The 14179-nt window shown below is 34.4% G+C and overlaps 1 protein-coding gene across 9 annotated transcripts in view; it reads left to right on the top strand.

The window, feature by feature from the left end:
* LOC147072527 (uncharacterized) overlaps nt 1–14179 on the top strand; it is a 454455-nt gene that overhangs the window by 169326 nt on the left and 270950 nt on the right. For all 9 annotated transcript variants that reach the window (XM_085946933.1, XM_085946932.1, XM_085946926.1 and 6 more), the window contains exon 3: nt 9554–9803. The gene's annotated coding sequence lies outside the window, so the exon portion shown is untranslated. The remainder of the gene's footprint in view (nt 1–9553; nt 9804–14179) is intronic.

The following is a 14179-nucleotide window of genomic DNA, read 5'->3' as shown; positions in this document are numbered from 1 at the left end:
TATTTGTTGTTTTAATTTAATAAAACGCATTTTTTTGTAGTGCTTATTCCACTTTTAATCAATAAATACGGACCGGTTTCGTCCGCCTCAGAGGGACATTTTCAACGACGAAACTGGTCCTAATTTATTGATTAAAAGTGGAATAAGTACTACAAAAAAAAATACGTTTTATTAAATTAAAACAACAATACAATGCAGTTCCACCATGAATTGACAGTTAACAAAATAAAAGTAATATATATTTGATTTATTTGTTAACAGTCAAAATTGACAGTTAACACCATTAAAGAAAAATACATATTGTGTAAGAGTCTTGAAATGTTAATATAAAAACTTCCTTTTCATTCATTCTATATCATGTAAGTAGTTCTATAAAAAAAATTCGGCTTTGATAAATATATTCATAATAATATAAAAACAGTTTTCCGCGCGGCTTTCGAAAAAAAAAATTTCATACGTCTACACGTGTTAATAACATTCCGTATCTCTTTGAAATACTTGTATGAAAAGACTCGTGGATTTTGGTACAACTTTTGTACTCTCTCATATTAAATTCCATTCACTTCTCTCCTTATGAACTATTGTGTTTTTTCCGTTACGAATAAATATATATCTTTAGAAACGGTATTCATATAATAGAGGTATATTAGTTCAAATTCTTACTATTGGTTCATTATATCTCAATAAACGCTCATTCTTTTGAATCTATCAAATCATATAATATAATATTTATATATTTTTATTTGCTCACAGAACCAAATTGGATGAAGCGCATTTGGATGTCGGAATAGTATCTTTAAAAGAGAACAACTGTTGTGTTTGAAGCGTAAAGTATTCAACCAGTGTGTGCTGCCAGTGCTTGCGTATGTGAAATATTGACCCTTAATATAAGATAAATCCAAAAATTTCACGACTAGCGCAGCGTGTTCTGGAAATGTGAATGTTAGGTATAACGCGGAAAGACCACAAAAGAAAACAAGGAATAAGGAGGCGAAGAAGTACGCGATATAGTAAATGACATTCCAATGGGCAGGGCATGTCGCTCGGCAAGTGGACAACCGCTCGAGAAATGCCGTCATAACGTTTGTTGGATGTACGTGGCTGCGAAGAATTAGGGGTAATAGTGGTGTGAGATAGGGGAAGTCTTCATCCAGCAGAGGATCGACTCCGGCTGATGATGATTTATCATTTGTATTTGATTGTGGTATGAATCTCGAAATGGCTTTCGTATAAATTGTCAAGAATTTTAAGAATTCAGAGTACTTATTTAACTAATTAGTTATTACTAATAAACAATTCGAATATTTAATCGATGAAGGAGGCTTTGATTTCAAAATTAAAAGCTGTAAAAGAAATACTATATACTAACATCGTGTTACGAATTTTGATGATCCTGGATTAATAGGAAAGAAAAAATATTGTAATATAGAATTATACCTAGTACCTACCTAAATACGAATTCAATCCGTAGATAAATTCTTGTTAGACTTAATTGGTACTGTTATTAGTTTATCAAAATTTAATATTGTGGTTAAATTTAATGATGAATATGTTACTCTCGTCTATGGAGAGGGGTGAGTTTTAATTTAAATTCAAAATCTCGCGGTAATTGATTCATGATACCGTCGTTATTATCCCTTAGGTATGTTTACTGTGCGATTAATAAAGCAATACAATAATTTTACGCGATTAATTTTGTACCTGTCCCCCCACACGACGTAAATGTAAACCCTTGGAAACCGCGGCACGCACTCTGACTACGTAATTAGATGTCTTGTCCCTTAAAACCTGCCGTGAATACACAAATGAATATACACGAAACATAACAATATATGTAGTTTCATATATATATATATACGTATATGACAGGTGGACACAGCTTGTTCAGTCGCATGCGACACATTTATTTATTGTTTGTTTGCTGGACTTACACGTTTGTCCATTAACAACGATTTGATCGTGGTTATACAATAGATATAATCTATTATAATGCTACGTACTAAGAGTATAATCGGTAAAAAATACTTCTATGGATATGGGATTAAAATTTTTAGTGTAACGCTGTATTTTATTATAAAAGCAGTTTCAGTGGTAAAGTGGGCCGGAAAGTTTAAGAACATAAAACTATTTTTGTCATCTAAAGCAAATCGGCGAAATAAATGTTTATTGAAAGAATGAATGGTTGTAGAATGAAAGTACATTGTGAAAGTCCAGCTCGGTTCAAATCTTACGGAAGTCATGCGTATAAAATGGCCGCTGGGAAGCATTTATCGCGTATATTGTATATATAGAGTAGACTGCAGTGGCGAAGGGTGGAGGTAGGCTGTTAAGATTCGATATAAATAGTCCACAATAAACTTTGTCAGTCATACGTATTCGTTTTAATTGAACTAAGACTACAATTTACCGATGGTATTGGTTAGTTTTTAAAAATAAATTAAACCATGCCTAAACCAAACCATAATAGTTTGGTAGATATATTTAGGGCGATACGACAAAATTGTGCACAACTTTTTCATTCATACTAATTTGTTTTCATTGAACGATTAAGAATACATATTACATATTATATTGGTGCATATTTTTTAAATTAATTGAGCCCTGCCTAAACCAAACTATAATAGATAAAACAATATTATTCTATCTATAAAATATTCAACGTTATGTATGATTTAATTGCATAATTTAAGATATTTTATGTATAGGCGAGTATTTTTGTCTATTATCTATTATAGTATGGCTTGGTTTCGCAGGGTTTAATTGAATTTTAAAAACTAACCAACAGCATCTGTAAATTCGTCTTATTATCGTCTTATTTCAATGAAAACAAATACGTATGGCTGACAAAGTTTAGTGTGTATTATTTATGGCGGATTTTAGCAGTCTACCTCCACTCTTCGCCACTGGAGTAGAGTGTATGCAATTCTAATGTGAAACTTTTTAAAGATCATTACCGAGTTGGTTTGTACTTTGCCAAATACAAACACGATGTTCTAAGTTTGTAATGGAGTGTACGGCCATCTTCAGTTTCTTGATTTCGCTAATTTATAAGGAACGAATCGGATGCAAATCCCTTCATCTTTAAGAGAACAGCTTATAAAAAAATATGCTTCTAAAAGTAAAGTTTGCTTCATTATATTAAATCACCCAATAGTAGTTATCACGTTTTATAAATTTTAAATTGCTCTACTGAAAAGTTACGGTTATTGACTACACTACGTTATAAAGGTATAGGTACTTGCTTATGTACTCACTCATCATTATTATATTCATTCCTGTTTCTATAACCTTTGGCCGGTCTTGGGGCCCTTCAGAAACAATCTACTTCCAGAACAATCCGGTTCAACCCTTTTTTGACTGAACATCCTCAAATTTCTTGCGGCTACCAAGTACAGGGATAATAGTCCTTACGATATTCTATAAACGCGGCCGATCGTGGCGGAAATTTTCTTTGACCTACTTACGCATTGTTTTATGTAAATACTCGATGTAATAGATTTCTGCTGTCGCCAAGCAGATGCAATCACAATGGGTGGGGAATATTGGTCAAATGCCCTCATATAGTGGCATAAAGTTTAGTGGATGTACGTGGCACCGAAGAACTAAGGACTGAGAAGTGTGGAATGGGTTATGGGATGCCGTCATCCAGCAGTCGATCAACTCAGGCTGATGATGATGACAATGTCGAAATGAGTGTATATTTTTTTTACAGATGAAGAGAGTGGTTCGTTTTCCTTCAAAATTAAAAAAAAATGCGCATTCTTTTGTGACTTGGAAATAGGTATATTATTCAAGTTTATTGAATAAATTCACAATGCGAATAGTTTAAAACTTTATTATTGAACTTGTAAAAAAAAACTTGACTGTCGCATCAATTCTTTGCTCACTTTCTTTATTTTTTTATTCTTTTAATAAAGCGTAGACATAGCGTAGAACTTTCCTCGGTTCAAAATTCTTGCCGCTAAGCGATTGTAGAAGCGTCTACGCTGTCGTAGTCTTTTCTTCGAAGCGTGTTTCTTCGGCAGGCGCTTTGAACGATTTAAATCCAGCTATGTCTTAAAATAATCGTAGACTCAAAGACACGGAAGAAAACCTTGTATAAACAGGTGGAGCCTAAATATATGAACACGTGGCGCGAAAAAAACTATTTCTAATTCTAGTGAGTAATATCGAATTGCAGATTCTTTCGTAGTAAACACAACACTGTTGTCACTCAATCAGTCAATACTATAATTATTTATTAAATGCATAGTATGTACATACTTTTTTTTTTACGAGAAATGGATGTCAGCCATTTGCTCAACCTATTAGGTCCATACCCTGACACACACAAATTGAAAAACAATATGTGTACTTGCCAGACCCAGGATTCGAACCTGGGACCCACGGCTTTTTAGTCCAACGCTTAGGCCGCGTCAAAAATCTGTCAATACAAACCTCCACTCTGTGGAGGCCCATATGATCCTATCATGATCGGACATGGTCGGAAAAAAAAATGTACATACTACTGCTACGATAACCCTTGCGAGTTTGTTTTTATTAATAAGATACCTATATTAACTATTTCTAATATGTACCATAACCAAAGCATTTTTAAATTGATGCCGTCTTGTATAGAATATGTACGTCCAATTTGCAGCATATCGCTTAATCCTGGGCGATTCGTGTTTAATCACCAATGCGTAGGACATCAGGCCGCTTGCATGTCTGATACATTACACTCCGTCTATTGAAAGAAATTTCCTTTCATTTTTTTAATAATTTAAGTAGGCATTTAAAATGTACCTCTTTATTTGTTTAACTGTTGAATCTACTGCATACCTGCTGATTATTTTTAGTCCATGACCTCTTATTACGGTGAATTATGTTGACACCACGATATACCCTGTGGGTGGTATTTAGTGGCCATGTTCCGATTGGTTGGAAGAAAATTCAGGCTAGGTTGAGAGTACCCTGATGCGTCCTTAGCACGTGACCGAGTGATATCAAACGTGGTACTTCACTTTAGATGTGACAAATGGCTGCATCTTATTCTCACATTACTCAAGTCATATCATCATACCCAGTATCAGTGTAAGTATCTGTTTTCGAAGCTCAGTATAAAATTCTTATGAGTCTTCTTCACAAGGTGTCGTGGCTCGCTACTGTACCTAACACCCAATAATGCAAGCGTTAAACAGTTTGATATATTTATTTACGAAATTATGATTTGAATATCCCTGTTGACTAAGCAAGCCATAACTGAGTTGGCTGCCTTCGTAGGCTATAACTTAGTCTGGTAAATGTCTCCCGCAGTTCGACGCCCGCCTTATGTTCGTAGGTTATTTTACGCCAAACTTTTGCCTCTAACCTCCGGATATATATTTCGTAAATGCCAATTTTGCGATTGATATAAGAACCCGAATCAATAAAGGAGAAATTTCCCGTCATTGTTTAAATGTCTTTCTTGGCAGCGGGGTATTAATACATTGATAGCCGAACATGTTGAAAGACATGCTCGAGCACTTACCTATATTGTAGGATTTAGTGAGATACAAAGGATATATTCAGAGTTTCGACTATTTTATACTAAAAGAGAGATTCTTATTAACGTTTTATAATATAACCCTTGATTGCTGATACAACTTGTATTAAGTCTTGTATCACTATGTTGGCCTTATTCTAGCGGTTATATGATAATATTTTTTCGTTGTTTGCGGTATTGGAAAATATTTAACGTCATACGTCAGGTATAATTTGAAGGTGATGGTGGACTACGGATCTAAGGGGGGGGGGGGGTTTACACAGTATGCCAGACACTGACCTTTGATGTTGAGAGGGTTGGCATGGACTGGAATTGGTTCGGTGTTACCGCATTCACGCACTGGTAAACGGACGATACACTTTTGGATGGATGATATATTATGCGGTTGATGAATGATAATGATAAGTTCAGGATGGATGATTGATGGACGCGACGTTCACTCAAACCGTAACAGACTTAGTGCAACGAAGGTCGAACAGATATATTTTGTATGAGTCACGCTGTAGGTAGGAAGTGACGGTAAAGAATAACAACTCGCCCACGTCCGCTTGCTTATCACTTGAGCTAACTTTTGAAGCAGTCTTATAATAATTGAATTAATCAATAAACTTTTAGTGGTAACAGGCTAACGCACCAGTCTTGAGCTGACTCCTTATTCGGCATCACGGTCATATTATGACCCGTGATTGCTCATCGTCTGGTCTTGTGACAATAATGAATAAAGGGATTTGAGTAGGTGGGGACTAAGGAGAAATGCGACCACAACATGGCCCAACCAGTTGCCTATTCAAAAATGTTATAGCTGACAGGAAAAATACTAACTTGGCAATGCTGTATAAAATAAAATTGTTGACTAGTTGAGATTTTATGAAATAATATTTTACATTATAGTAAAAGAATTTTAATATTTTACAAATTAAAATATTTCTTTTTGTGTAAATTACTTTACTAACCAAAATCTTACTTCAATAATAGTTACCGTACAGTAAAACGTGTAGCGCTATTTTTAGTATTTAACGGTGTGACCAATTTTGGCGTGTTATTAAAATTTCACAATTTTTTTACGACAATATTAATTAAATTCTCTAAGTTTCCCGACTGGGCTTACGTTTATTCCGTCCCTCTTTGACGTAAATATCGCAGATTGTAAACATTAATGTGTCATCTGTCTCGGGGCAGAGTAAAGTGACCCTATGGAGCGCTTAGGTTTTGTGTCCATCGTTTTACGAGACTTTCATGTAAATTTTATGAACTTTTCTCCAAATAAGGGTCGGCGACTACACCGCATCACGCTAATATCTTGAAGCAATTTGGTAAACATATGCCATGTAATAAAATTGTTAGATCGAATCAAATAATTGGAAACATTCTTTACTTTTCGCCACTGTTTAACTTCTTCGTTCATTGTTTTGGAATAGATTGGTTTAATGCAATGAGACAAAATAACTTCCCGTTCTTAAGGCTACACTACACCAGTGGCGAAGGGTGGAGGTAGGCTGTTAAGATCCGCCATAAACAGTGCACATTAAACTTTTTCAGACATAGATATTTGTTTTCGTTGAAATAAGACTACAATTTATAGATAGTGTTGGTTAGTTTTTAAAATTCAATTAAACCCTGAGAAACCAAGCCATAATAGATAATAGTCAAAAAATGCATGTATATCTATAAAATATCTAAAATTATGCAATTAAATCATACATAACTTTGAATATTATATAAATAGACGAATATTTTTAATTTATTATAGTTTCGTTTAGGCAGGGCTTAATGAATTTAAAAAAATAACCAACAATATGTGCAATATGTATTTTTAATCCAACGAAAACAAATAATTATGAATAAAAAAGTGTGCACAATTTTGTCGTATTGCCCAAATTAGAGCACAACTATTATGGTTTCGTTTAGGCAGGGTTTAATTGATTTTTAAAAACTAACTAACACCATCTGTAAATTGTAGTCTTAGTTCAATAAAGACAAATACATATGACTAAAAAAGTTTAGTGTGCACTATTTATAGCGAATCTTAACAGCCTACCTCCACCCTTCGCCACTGCACTACACACTATTGTCCGGCAACTTCATCTTGGCTACGTGGCAAATCTGTGAACTACGTACAGCTAATCGAACTTCCGGTTTCAAATTAGGAACGCCCCCAAATTTTTCATTACATTTTTGACACTTCGTATTGGACGCATCTATCAATTTACGTAATTTGAAGCTTTTTATATTCAAAAGATGTCTAACACAATACGAAATGATGTTCGAATTATTATCAGTAAACTTTTGATTTTATTGCGAAGAAAAAAAAGAGTCGTATTTAAAAGGTGAGCCTATACAATACTTTCAACAAGCCCATTTTACGGGTTCCTGTCATGTCAGGTATGTCAAAATTCAGTGTTGTAATACTAGAAATATTTCCCCAAATACTGGAAATTATGTTTGTATATTATAAAGTTATGTGTATCGTAATCTATTTTATTAATATTTTTAGACGTATAATAATTAAGTATAAATGATCATTAGTAAAGTTAGTTAATGAATTGTCCTATTTTTTCCTAATTTTTAAACCGATAAGTAGGTACATATTGTTTTAAAATTTATGTAAGGTGGATATAATTTAATGTATAGAAAATTATTTTCACAGTATGTGTTTCTACAACAATTTTACTAAAAATACGATATAAAGACATCATTTGTAAATTATAAAACATGTGATTGGGTCATCAATATAATATTGAATATGTTATATCTTTCACTTCTACTTTTTTACTCATAATTTGTGTTATAGTTATTTAATTAATAAATACCTGCAGCAATATTATCAGTTAATGTGGGTTCAATGATACATTTCCTTCCAAATTCAATAATTACACTGTAATAATTAACCTAATATAATAGTAATAATTAAGAGGTGAAATTATTTGAAAAAAAAATTCTATTGATATTTATTGAACAATAATTAGACTTATAAATTAATGTACTTATAAACTTACTGAGAATAGAATTGATATAAACTTAAAACCTAATTTCGCGGGATATGTTTTCTCAAAAAATGACAACACTGTGAAATATTTTATACGCGATAAGAGCGACTTCCTGTTGTTGCCTAAATAATGTTGTCGTACAGTAGTCCCGAAATTATCTGTGATCCACCGGCGGTCAAAACGTTAAATGTATGATGTAATATGGCGTATCATATATTATTTTTTCTGGAACAAAATTTAAAGAGTTCACGGTTTTTTGACTTATTAATTTTCGTGCTGGAACAAAAATTCATTGGAATGATTTTTTGTCGAGTGCCAGTATAGAGTTGTTCAAAGTCATATTTTTGATATTTTATTATTACATTTTAATATATTTTTATATTTATTTTAAAAAACATCGATTTTTTTATAAAAAATATAAATGTGTATCTATAAGTAATCCTTTTTATTTATTTGAAATCTTATTTAGGTATCGTCCCAATATTGAAGCTCGCTTTTATATAAATAAAAAAGATTTCAAGTTATACACATTTAGGTATATTTTTTATAATTATCAATGTTTTTTAAAATAAAATAAATATAATAAATATTAAAACTATGAATTAGTCAAAAATCTCTTAGAACATAGAAAGTTAATAAACTAAATTTTAATAATACATATGACTATAAAATATATGTAATAATAAGATGGGATCCTTTGACAAATTCACATTTTATAACATTTTTTACAATGATTGTAAGTTTATCTTTGACTTAACATAAAAAATATTTTTCTTTTTAATGTTTTCAGATAAGTACATATTTATTAATAAATATAGTTTAAATTGTAAATTATCAAAAAATTGTCTCAAATTGCAAGCTTAATATTTTTCTGCTAGGTGCTTCTAGTAGGTAGAAGGTATCGCCTATTTATTCTTGTATAATGAAAAGGAAAAGCGTTTGTTTTTTTGTACTGAATCAGATGTAGAACAGACTTGTATTTTTTGATTTTGGTAATTGACGCATGACAAATATTAATTGTATTTTTTCTTCTTCTTTACAGATTCCTGAGTGTTCTCATTATGGTGCACGTAGTTGAATAGAGTGTGTTCTCCGCGTAAGTACAGTGATAACAGTATACGTTCTGACAAAAGTTACTTAGCATTCTGTCGTGAAGTGCGCGAAGCAGAAGCTCAAATCGAGGGCCCTCGAAAGCGATGGGAGCTGCCGCCAGCAGGCTGTGGTAGGCTCGCGGTCCGCCCTTATAAACATCTGGATTCGCCTTTTTTCACACGGCGGCAGGATTCTTTTACGTGAGTACTTATTTAATTATACGTAAGTATTATGTTCAACAGAATATTACACACAAGCTTCTCACTTTTTCAACGTAGGTACCAGATGCCAATAATACTATAAAGGTAATCATTGTATTCATACATAATTATATATGAATTCAAACGTATCAAATAAAATTAAAGAAAATATATTATAATGTAAGTACCTAGTACACAAAATTTAAATAAGAGTCAGAAATATTTCTGTTCTCTTACGGTGATATTGTCTTCTTTATTTCTTCTTCTTCCATGCCCGCTGGCCAGTCTTTTAGCATCTCCCAAGACATGCCAGCATTCCGTAGTACTACTGTACACAACAAGGAGTCCAATTAGCTTTAAAAAATCAGCCCAGGCCGAGACTTCTGTCGTATTTTCACCTTCGAGTGACTTATTGATATTGTTAACTGATACAGAAATTCGTGCAATATGTACGTATTTTACAGTTTAATCAGTTGCTAATGTTTCTGTTGGTGGACGAAGCTAATCCTTACCATTAATAAGTGCTGTGTAGTGTGTATTTAATGTAAATTATATCACGAATTGATAGTTGACACCATTCAATGTTATTAATTAAATAAAATGGAAGTCCCGAGGTTTAGAGCAACCCTTCTTCGGTTTTATGTCCTCATTGGTGCGGTGTACTCGTAGAATGACTAAACAGATTCACTCTGATGCAATTAGATGTATTAATTCGGCCTGTCATGCATAGACAATAATGTGAAATCAATCTGATTAACAACTTACAAATGATACCATATAAACTAATTATTTATTTATAATGTGTTATTTGATTGAGATGACAGTAATAGACTAAGAGTAAGCTTGGCGTAAGGACGTAACATTGGTGATATTTTTGAGTGGACCGTATTTGAATATGGCCGAGTTTTGTGAGAAAGAGTGGACGAAGGAATGTATTTCAGGCACCAGCCTTTTGAAGGCGGGATTCTTGGACTTCTGGAGCACTTCTGGACTCCGGGTCACTCACTCGAACTTGTTTATGGTGGGGTTGAGTTAGACTCGCGCGGAGGGTCATCGTTGTATAACAATGCAATAATTGGTTATATTACGATGTTTATTTTCTTGGTAAAAGTAATTGTTGTTGGTTTTGAGCTTTGCGGCGATCGGTTTAGCAATGAGTCATGAGGTGCCCGGAAGGAAAATGGACGGGAATAGTTCAGGTATGGTTTTGCAATGTGTGTTTGGAGTCAAGAAGAGTGTGCACCTTATAGATTGAGAAAATGGTTAACATCATTTTCTCGTTAAAACAAAACATCTGTTAATATAAATATCCACTCTGTTGTGGTCCATATGATTTTCTTAGGATCGGACATTGTGAAAAACAATCGCGAAGATTGTTTGGTCAGGTATTGCAACAATATTGGCGTAAACATAGTTTATCTAACGTAAATTGAAATGATATTTTCGCATAATGCGTCACACCACCTAACCACCGTCATTTGGGTCTCCCAATGCTCCTTCGGATAGAAGGCTTCGTATAAAAAAACACTCAATGCCCATTCGTTGGAAATGACCCATCTCAGCCGAAATTTAAAAAAAAAAACAACAATTTCAGATACATACATATTTAGTAAAATATCCCTGACATGGTATCTCCCCAAGATTCTACATAGTGTATTAAACTCGTATATGGGTAGACATGTGTCATTTTCTTCCCTTAGCGATCTTTTATCGCGATATATCGTGTATTTTTTTATTCCTGTCGGTTGTTTTTTTCCTTCATTGATCGAGCGAATTTGGGTCACTGAAGAAAGTCTCGAGTCGACGATTGCTTTTGCTCGCGTCGCGGTCTGACAGGGGATGTGGCCCTCGGCCCCCCAGCCGCACCATCGCTGGCGCGCTAAGTGCTCGGCTGGTCGAATGATTTTGTTAAGCGGGGTGGCTGCTTCACTCCAATAAATAGTCAATTATCTCTCGCAAAAATATTTCCCATCGCCGAGCAGCTAGCTCCCCCCTTCCATGAAACGTAGCAAGGAAGGTTATTTAATTTTTATCGTCAAAAGAAAATTTCAACTTTTAAAATGTGTCCCAATTTATTTTTCGCACGATGTATTCTTTAAATCTTGTTACACCGTACCTTTCTGTACACATCTGGATGAGATAGACAACGTGATGTACTTACGTATTTTCTAGTAGACGCAAAACGATACATTGCGAATAAATAAGTGTATAGGTATACTACACGTAGTTGTATCTATGTCATCTTGGTAGACTATCTTTGTTTTTAGTCTATCGAATGCCTTATTTTTGTAGAGTTGGCGATTATCGGTTTGTCTGTTGCGGTATTTGTAGGAAATGATAGTTCTTACTAACCGTACCGTTGTGAATCTATATTGCCCCAGTTGCGAAAAGTCGACGTAGCCTGTTAAGATCCGACATAAATAGTGCACATTAAACTTTCTCAGTCATACGTATTTGCTTTCATTGAACGAAGACTATAAATTGCAGTGTTGTTTAGTTTTTAAAAATCAATTGAACCCTGCCTAGACCAAACCATAATAGTTTTGGTATGCTATGAACGATCCGACAAACATACTTATTTGTTTTCGAATACATATAGGTAACAGATGGTGTTTAATCATACCATAATAGATAAGAAATATTCTTCTATCCATAGTTTGATTTAATGGGGTAGAGGAATATTTTTGACTATTATCTATTATGGCTTGGTTACGCAGGGTTTAGTTGAATTTTATAAGCTAACCAATATCTATCTGCAATTTTATTTGTAGCCTTGGTTCAATGAAAACAAACTCGTATGACTGTGGTACACATGTGGTATAGCGGTGATATAAAAGCGACCTACGCGCTGCAGGTCTGACATGGCGGGTGCGGGCGGGAAAACTTGTGTTTGGCCTATGCCCCAATGCTGAGACGTGATAGGGTGAAGTAAGTACTGTCACCAAAAGAAAAAGGAAGGCCCTGGTGCCCGACAGTTTCAAATTCCAGATCAGCGATTTAATCAAAAACACCATTGCCCCTGACGAATGTTTAGAATCTCTGACAAAGCTAAGTAAACAATAACACCCTCGACGGGCGAACAAAATTGTACCTGCCGACAGAAAAGATGACCGTTAGGTTTTGACTTGACCGAAAGATTCCCTTCGTACCCCTCCCCGCTGTCTCACCACCGAGAGGGTCGTTGCAGATAAGAGCATAGGACAGTACTCATTCTCCCGCCAAAGTGGAAGCGGACATCCGGGGTTGCACCTTCGGTGCGGCCCGGGGTCTTTACGATGTAAACTGTAAAGTCGCGCTCGTCCCATATAATGACTGTGCGATAGCTAAATCTAAGACTCATGTGCAAGTGTAATTAATGTAATGTAATTAAACGTCCCTGCGCAGGGAAATTGTCAAATCAAAGACGTGTTTTATCTTGAATTATATGTCCTGATGTCCACACAACCCTCAATCAAGGTGATACTCGTGAAGAACGCTGCCAGCATACATGTGAGTTCTCCACCTATTCTTCTCGGTATCAGTACCTAATCCCTAAGTATAAAGCTCAGAATGAGACGAAATGATCTCTCTCTCTCACCCTGTGACTATTCAAGAATAATACTTACATGGAAACCGTATTAATTTATAACAACTAATTTACTTTCACGCAGGCCATTGTGAATTATTGTTTCCTCGAATCTGAATAATTCCATTCCCTAAGGCCTGAGACATTGCCATTATAAATAATGCAATTATCCATGTTAGATAGATACATGCAAATTAACAAATAGAATCCGCTTGACAATACTATGTATTTGAATTTCATGCTAAATTTAATGAGGGCGATGCGTAGATAATAATGACATTTGCGTGTGTTATCTTAATATTATTTTCGGTTTACTGTTTATTAATTTATAGCTGTTCTATTAAATTCAACTTTGGTTCTTTGTTACAAAAATGAAGACGACTGAGAAGTGATGAATTAACCGCCATCTTGTATGAATTTTCAATCACACCTGTAGAATTTAATATACGAGATATGAAAGTGGGTCAATAAGTCCTTAGAAAAGCCGACAGGTGGCGCGACTAGTACTGTAAGCGGTTTGTTTTCATGCAGCGGCACTACCGATTCAGTATGCTGCGAAGTTTCAATCAGATTGGTCGGGTTGTTGTGTGTTTCTCGTACATTTAAAAAAAAAATTTGCTTGTTTACAAAAATGGAGAAAATTGAGTTTAGAGCTGTTATTAAACATTTTAATATAAAAGGGTTAACAGCAAAGGAAATAAAAAATGAGTTGGATTTAGTTCACGGCATATCTGCTCCTTCACTTGCAATTATTTATAACTGGTTAAATGAATTTAAACGTGGTCGTACATCAACAAAGGATGAACCACGC

This window comes from Rhyacophila brunnea, unplaced genomic scaffold, assembly GCF_057557595.1.
Source record: "Rhyacophila brunnea isolate RB1 unplaced genomic scaffold, BYU_Rbru_1.0 scaffold_2, whole genome shotgun sequence".
Lineage (NCBI taxonomy): Eukaryota > Metazoa > Arthropoda > Insecta > Trichoptera > Rhyacophilidae > Rhyacophila > Rhyacophila brunnea.
Note: the sequence above shows the minus strand (reverse complement) of the source record. Positions and strands in the feature narration are given on the sequence as shown.